The sequence below is a fragment of the Theropithecus gelada genome, chromosome 7b (genome assembly GCF_003255815.1).
Source record: "Theropithecus gelada isolate Dixy chromosome 7b, Tgel_1.0, whole genome shotgun sequence".
Classification (NCBI taxonomy): Eukaryota; Metazoa; Chordata; class Mammalia; order Primates; family Cercopithecidae; genus Theropithecus; species Theropithecus gelada.
The window spans coordinates 58300007-58306607 of record NC_037675.1 but is presented as its reverse complement, the minus strand read 5'-3'; the positions used below and the strand labels follow the sequence as shown (position 1 = coordinate 58306607).

The 6601-nt window shown below is 42.6% G+C and overlaps 1 pseudogene; it reads right to left on the bottom strand.

Moving 5' to 3' along the window:
• Nucleotides 1-3160: 3160 nt before the first annotated feature.
• Nucleotides 3161-4371, bottom strand: LOC112629203 (annotated as a pseudogene).
• Nucleotides 4372-6601: the final 2230 nt, after the last annotated feature.

Here is a 6601-nt window from a genome sequence, read left to right as displayed (position 1 = left end):
GTTTGTGCAACTATTCCAAGTAGGTTTAAATAGATAAGTATTCTGGGGAGTGTCAATTTTATTCAGCCTAAAAGCTAAGTTAACATAAATGGAAAAATAGATGGTACCTTCTGCATTTTCATACATTTTAATGGCTAGTTCCTATTGATTGCTGTGCCTCTTTTTGCAAGTAAAGGAAAAATCAGACATCACAATGGACATTTTCTTGCAATGGAAAGTTATTTTGATCATACCTTACAAAGGATCCATATTGATATTAAGTTTACAGTGTTGGGAGGAGGAGGAAAGAGTGAACTTAATTTGAATTTAGAAAGTCTCTAAATGATAATTGAATCACAAGTCTGGATTATAATTCTAGGAGCAACACTTGACTTGGTCAAAATCACTGTTATGAAGAGATGCAATTTTTACACAGTACTTCACATTGATTAAGTAATGTGTGAAAATGAAAAAAATAGTATTTGAATCTTAATCACAGTCATTTGCATGAAATAAAAGTCTGTGTCAAGGGAATGCACATTATAATAACTCCTGGGTGTTTTGGTTGCATCAGTGAGCAAAGAAGTTGTATGCATTTTTTTCAAGCTGATATACAAGAATTCCTTTTATATTTATTGTATCTTTGATTGTACAAAAATTTAGCAATATAGGATTTTGGTTGGTGAGAGACGACAACTGATTAACTACCTTAACAATAGCTGTAATTAAAACAGATGCTTGATAATGCATGCACTTGAATTAAACTGGGAACATTCAAAGACAGAAAAGAGAAATAGGAATTTGATATGAACCTCATTCTCAGTAAGGCTCTCCATTAGATGGAAAGGTAATAAATGAGAGAACGAACTTCAGAAAAATTCTGCCCGTCTCTTTTCTACATATTTTTCTCCCTATTGCTGTATGCTTAGAATACTTGAAATATAGAAACCTAAGCCTCTTGCCCATGTACCCCACCCCCAAATCATATCTGAGACTGGTCGTCAAATCTACAGATCCTATTTTTCTGCACCGGCACCTATTAATACCTCCAACTTAGCCTCTCTGTTGAGAATCATCCGAGTCCAAAGTGCCTCCAAACTCTGAAGCTAGACTCCCTCCTGCCTTCTTCAGACCCCCCAATAACTGAAATCGTCAATAACCTGAAATCTCCTATTTGGGTTGATACGTATTTCCTATGATGTTGAGTTAATTTTTTTTCTTATTTTGATAATCTCCCCCTAGTTTTAGGCTGACATTATCTGGGAATAAAGGAGATTTTGGTCTCTGAAGCTTTTCATCTTCCCTGTTTTGTGGAAGAGAAAAAGAGACTAAGTAAGATTTTGATTCCTGAAGAGGTTGAAAATGCCAAAATACACTAATAGCTATTTTCAAAATGTATAAGTCTAATTGTTCAACCTAAGTCAGAAGAAGAAAGTTAATGGAAAAATATCTGCCAGATATTGGCCATAATAAGGGATAAATGTGAAGCAGAGATGGGATGGTAATGGATGCAATAATTCATTTAATTAGAATTGAATAACAGTAAAAATAATAGTTATAATAACAATGTTTCACTAAATAAAACAGAGTAAAACAATACATAAAAGTAAAAAATAAAAAAATAAAAAAGATTACTAATTCAGTAATAGCGGAAAACAATTTTGTGCTCAATCTCACTTTAAGGAAGAAACAGACACTCTGAGAAAATGAAGGCATCAATAAAGTTTCAAAATAAATGCACTGACACTAATGTCCTGAAGTTATTACACACTTAAAAATTAAAAACACTCCAAAATACAAGCTTTCTTTCTTGACAATGACATTCTTTCAACTTCAGAATCTAGAAGTTTGCCTTGATTCTTTACCCTTTGTCTTCTGGTGGATAGCAGACACTTCACAATACCTATTGAAAGAAACAATCCCACTTTCCAATCTTGCAAAATCCACTTCCTTTTTTTAGAAAACATGCCATGTGGCTGCACACCTTCCTACGTATGCCTCCTTCACCAACCTTGTCAGGCCCTTGCACTTCCAAAGATAGTATCCGTCCTCCTCTTCACTTCTCCAGAATCCCCCGCTTCTCCAACCCTAATTCAGGTTCTATGCCTTGCAAGAAGGTTTCTATGATCACTCCAGGCAGCAGCAGTTTCTTCCTTCTCTGAGCTCCTATTGCATCAACAGAGAATACTCCCTAGTTCAGCACATACTTACTTTTGTAATAGTTTGTAGTTTTTCTCCCTCCCCAGTTACAAGCTCCTTGAAGATGAGAAAGATATCCCAACTTCCTTCCTTCTTTCCTTCAACAAATTTGTATCTAGTACCTACTCTGTACTGATGAGAGCCTTTCTAGATTTCTCCTACAGCACTTAGCAGCATTGCAGCCTGGAGTAGGCATGAAGTACATGCGTGTATTGTTTGAAGACATTTATTAAGCAGCTCTCTATCACCCTGGATGATTCAACTTAACTCATCTGCTCTTTCCTCCCAACGTACATTTAACCCATTCTTTTTAACCGAAGATCAAACCTTCAGTACCATCACCAAGCCTACTCTGTTCTTTCTGATAGAGGGAAGCAGATAGATTTATGACAGGGCAGCAAAAACCTGTTTGTGAAACTTGTTTCTGTTCTTAGTTCCACTTGACTTCCTTTGTACTATTGCTCAAGACACTTAACTTCTTGTGCCATCATAATGTCCCCTTCTGTAAAATAGAGACAATAATATATGCTGTGCCACCCCCAACACTCCCCAGGGTGAGGGTTGATGAGATAATGGCTGTAAAACACCTTAAGCTCTTCCAAGGAAGGTGCCATAGTGTGGAAAAAAGTAAAGGGTTATTATGTAGCTGATCACATTCAAAATACAGGGTGCAAATGGACCTGTGGAGTTTTGAAACAAAGCCTCGGGGAGACAGGCTAATGCTTCACTTGCCCTTCAGGACCAGGCAGCATTTCTGGAACTTTCTCTTACATAAGTTAACTTTAGAAAATACGTTTTATTTGTTTTTTAAAGGGGGTGGTGATTTATGCCTACACAACAAAGATGAACTCACACAACTACAATGCAAGTCCCTGCTGTTTGAAGAGATACTGCCTTTGTTTTTTTCTTGTTTTTGTTTTTGTCTTCCAGTGGAAAATAGGTTTTATTGAGACCCTACCAGTTGCAAAATCTGTTCCTGGCATTAAGCTCCTTCTTCCTTTGCAATTCAGTCTTTCTTGAGTGGTCCCATGAATGCTTTCTTCTCCTCCACGGTCTGGAAGCGGCCATGGCCAAACTTGGAGGTGGTATCAATGAACTTAAGGTCAGTTTTCTCCAGAGCCCGCCGTTTGGTTTGCTGGTGCAAGGACTTGTGGGGAGGGTGAGCTCTCACTTCTTGGTTCCTACCACACAGTCCTTCAGCATGACAAAGTCAATGGTCACTTCACCATAGTGGCCAAAGCCACCCAGAGGGTTGATACTCTTGTCAGACATGTCATAGTCAGTGGAGGCATTGTTCTTGATCAGTTTGTCATCCTTGATAAGATAGCCCTGGCCAATCTTATAGATCTTCTTATTGATCTCAGTGCGGTGATGGTAGCCTTTCTGCTCAGCACGTGCCACAGAGAAGGCAACACGGGCAAGATGCCATGCCCCAATACAGGACTCCATGAGCAGGTCTTGGTGGGTCTTGTGGGGCAGATTCTTGGTGAGCCAACGACTGGTGATCCCTTTGTAGCCTTTGCCCTTGCTCATTCTGATGACGTCGATCATCCCGTCCTGCCCAAACACATGCTTCACAGGTACCTGCTGCTCAAGCCTCTCGTGGACCCAGTCCAGCTTCTGGGCCATGGTGTCTCCATTCACCTGGATCTCCATCAGGTGGGCCTTCTTGTGGCGCAGAGAAAGCAGGCACATCTGGGTGTGGGCAATCACACAGATGACTTGGCCATACTTCTTCATGCTGCTGAAGTCCTTCTCCAGCTGCTTCTTGCCATCCTCATCCTGCCATTTCTTGCAGTACTTGGTAAAGGCCTTCTTCTTAGATTCATGCCAGTTCTTATAGAAGCGCCTCTTGCACTCATCACTGATGTGCTCAGCGAAGATGGTCTGGAAGGTCCAGAGGCCTTGAGGGGTTTCCACGTAGCCCACAATGCCCACAACCACCATGGGTGTTATCTCTACAATGGTCACAGCCTCTACCACCTCCTTCTTATTCACCTTGGATCCTGGCCTGTCGACTTCCTGTATAATGTGGGTCACGCCAGCCTTGTATCCCGGGAAGCCTGTGAGGCAGACCGGCTTGGAAGGGTCATCCTTAGAGAAGCTCTTCACCTTCCCACGATGCCTGCTGCTGTGCTTCTGAGGCAGGAAGCTGAGGGACCCACGTCTGGGAGCGAACTTTCTGTGAGACATCACGCCGTCAAATCCCACTGGTAGAGTGAGATAGTGCCTTTGAATTAACATACAAGCCAAAAGAAAGTAAACTCTAGCTTGGCAGAGCCCATCTCTCAAGCTTAGAATACCTTCTGGCCTGGAAGCTCTGTGAGGGCAGGAACTGGTTTCTTGTTCACAATTATATTGCCATCACTGCAAATAATGCCTGGAATGTAGTAGAGTAGAGCTCAACAAATATTTTATGTTCTCTGTATCACATGAATGAGTCTGGCTTTATTGCATGAATGAACCCATGGAACGAGAGAAGGTGCTAAAATCTGGGCACTGGTAGGTCCAACACTCTCTTATTTGAAGAAGGCGCTCAGGGGTTATATCGCCCACTGGGCTGGCTGTGTAACAGTCACATTTTGTGGGCACTGCCACTGGCTGCTCAAGTCCTCAGGGCTAGGAGAGTACAGGACCAAGGTCATTTTAATCTGACATTCTAATGGAACGTGCAACTTCGGATGTGCCAGGTATAAGTAGGAAACGTGCAAGGAACTTGAGCATAGAGTTAATGTGTGGAGTTAGATATTATTGACCCTCCAATATTCTTGTTAAAAAATTTGGGTGCTGGAGGCTACCAGAGAAATCTGATTAGCCTAAATACATGTGGAGTTAGAGTAGTCCATGGGAGGAAAGGAATAGGATTCAGTCTGACCTTTTTCTCCCCACCAGAGGTTCAAAGGTAGTATGATAGATCTGATAAACCAAGTGGCTACGACTGAGGCCATGATGCAAGAACAGAGGTGCACCTAAGAGAAAGCTCACCACGTGAGAGGAGTTAGCGGGGGCTGGGGACCACTTTCAACCCCAGGACTTGGATCATTAGAGTCAGGCTGATTCTAGGCACAGTGCACAGTGGGTACTAGTGTGCCCAAATCACACTAACATAGCACTGGTCATACAGTTTTAAAAATAAATCCGGATGCTTATAATGCAAAACAGTAAACATGCTAAACAGTGATTTGGCATCTAAGAAGCCTTAATGCAGTGTAATGTTCTATTTCTTTCAGGCTGCGCTAACAAAATACCAGAAACTGGGTGGCTTATAAACAGCAGAAATGTATTCCTCACAGTTCTGGAGGTGGGAAGTCCAAGATCCAGGCACCTGCTGATTTGATGTCTGATGAGGGTCTGCTGTTTGGTTCATAGACGGCTGTCTTTTTGCTGTGTCTCCACATGGCCGAAGGCACAGGGAATTCTCTGTGTCTCTTTTATAAGGGCATTAATCCCATTCATGAGTGCTCCCCCTCATGACCTAATCACTTCCCTAAGGCCCCATCTCCAAATGCCACCACCCTGGAGCTTAGGTTTCAACATATGAATTTGGGGAGGACACAAACATTCAGTCTACAGTAGGAAACAAAGAGAAAACGAACATCTTCCCCTTCAAAGGATGAAACTGCTTGGCCTCAATGACTCAGTGGAGGCCTCTGTGGGAGCCAGCAGGTGTGGAGAGAGTACAAGTGGAGGCCACCAGGCCAGGCACGGTGGCTCATGTCTGTAATCCCAGCACTTTGGGAGGCCGAGGCAGGCAGATCACCTGAGGTTGGGAGTTGGAGACCAGCCTGACCAATATGGAGAAACCCCGTCTCTACTAAAAGTACAAAACTAGCCGGGTGTGGTGGTGGGCACCTGTAATCCCAGCTACTCAGGAGGCTGAGGCAGGAGAATCGCTTGAACCCAGGAGGTGGAAGTTGCAGTGAGCCAAGATCACGCCATTGCACTCCAGCCTGGGCAACAAGAGCAAAGCTCTGTCTCAAAGAAAAAAAAAAAAAAAGAGTGGAGGCCACCAAGGATCTGCAGGATAATGTCACCATAATTACATATGTGGCAAGAACATCCAAAGGAAGGGACGGAGGGAAGGAGGAAGGAAAGAAGAAAGGAAAGAAGATAGATCTGGCTTCAAAAAACTGACAGAAATGCCAAAGACAAGGCTTTCATTCAAAAGTGACGTCCTGGTTCACCCTGTGGTGGTGAGCAAAGGGCAAGTGCAGATTAAAAGCAGAAATGGATGTTTCCCTAATGTGGCAAAAAGGCCTTGACCTGTAATACCAGACTGTCAACAAAAATCCTCAGAATGGATGTGTGTAAGACAGGGTGAGAGAGAAGGTTTTCCCACTTCAGCTATTCAGGTCCTGTGCCTTCTCATCATTCCCTAGAGACAGTTGGGAAAAAAGGAACAAAAAGCACCAAAGTACATACA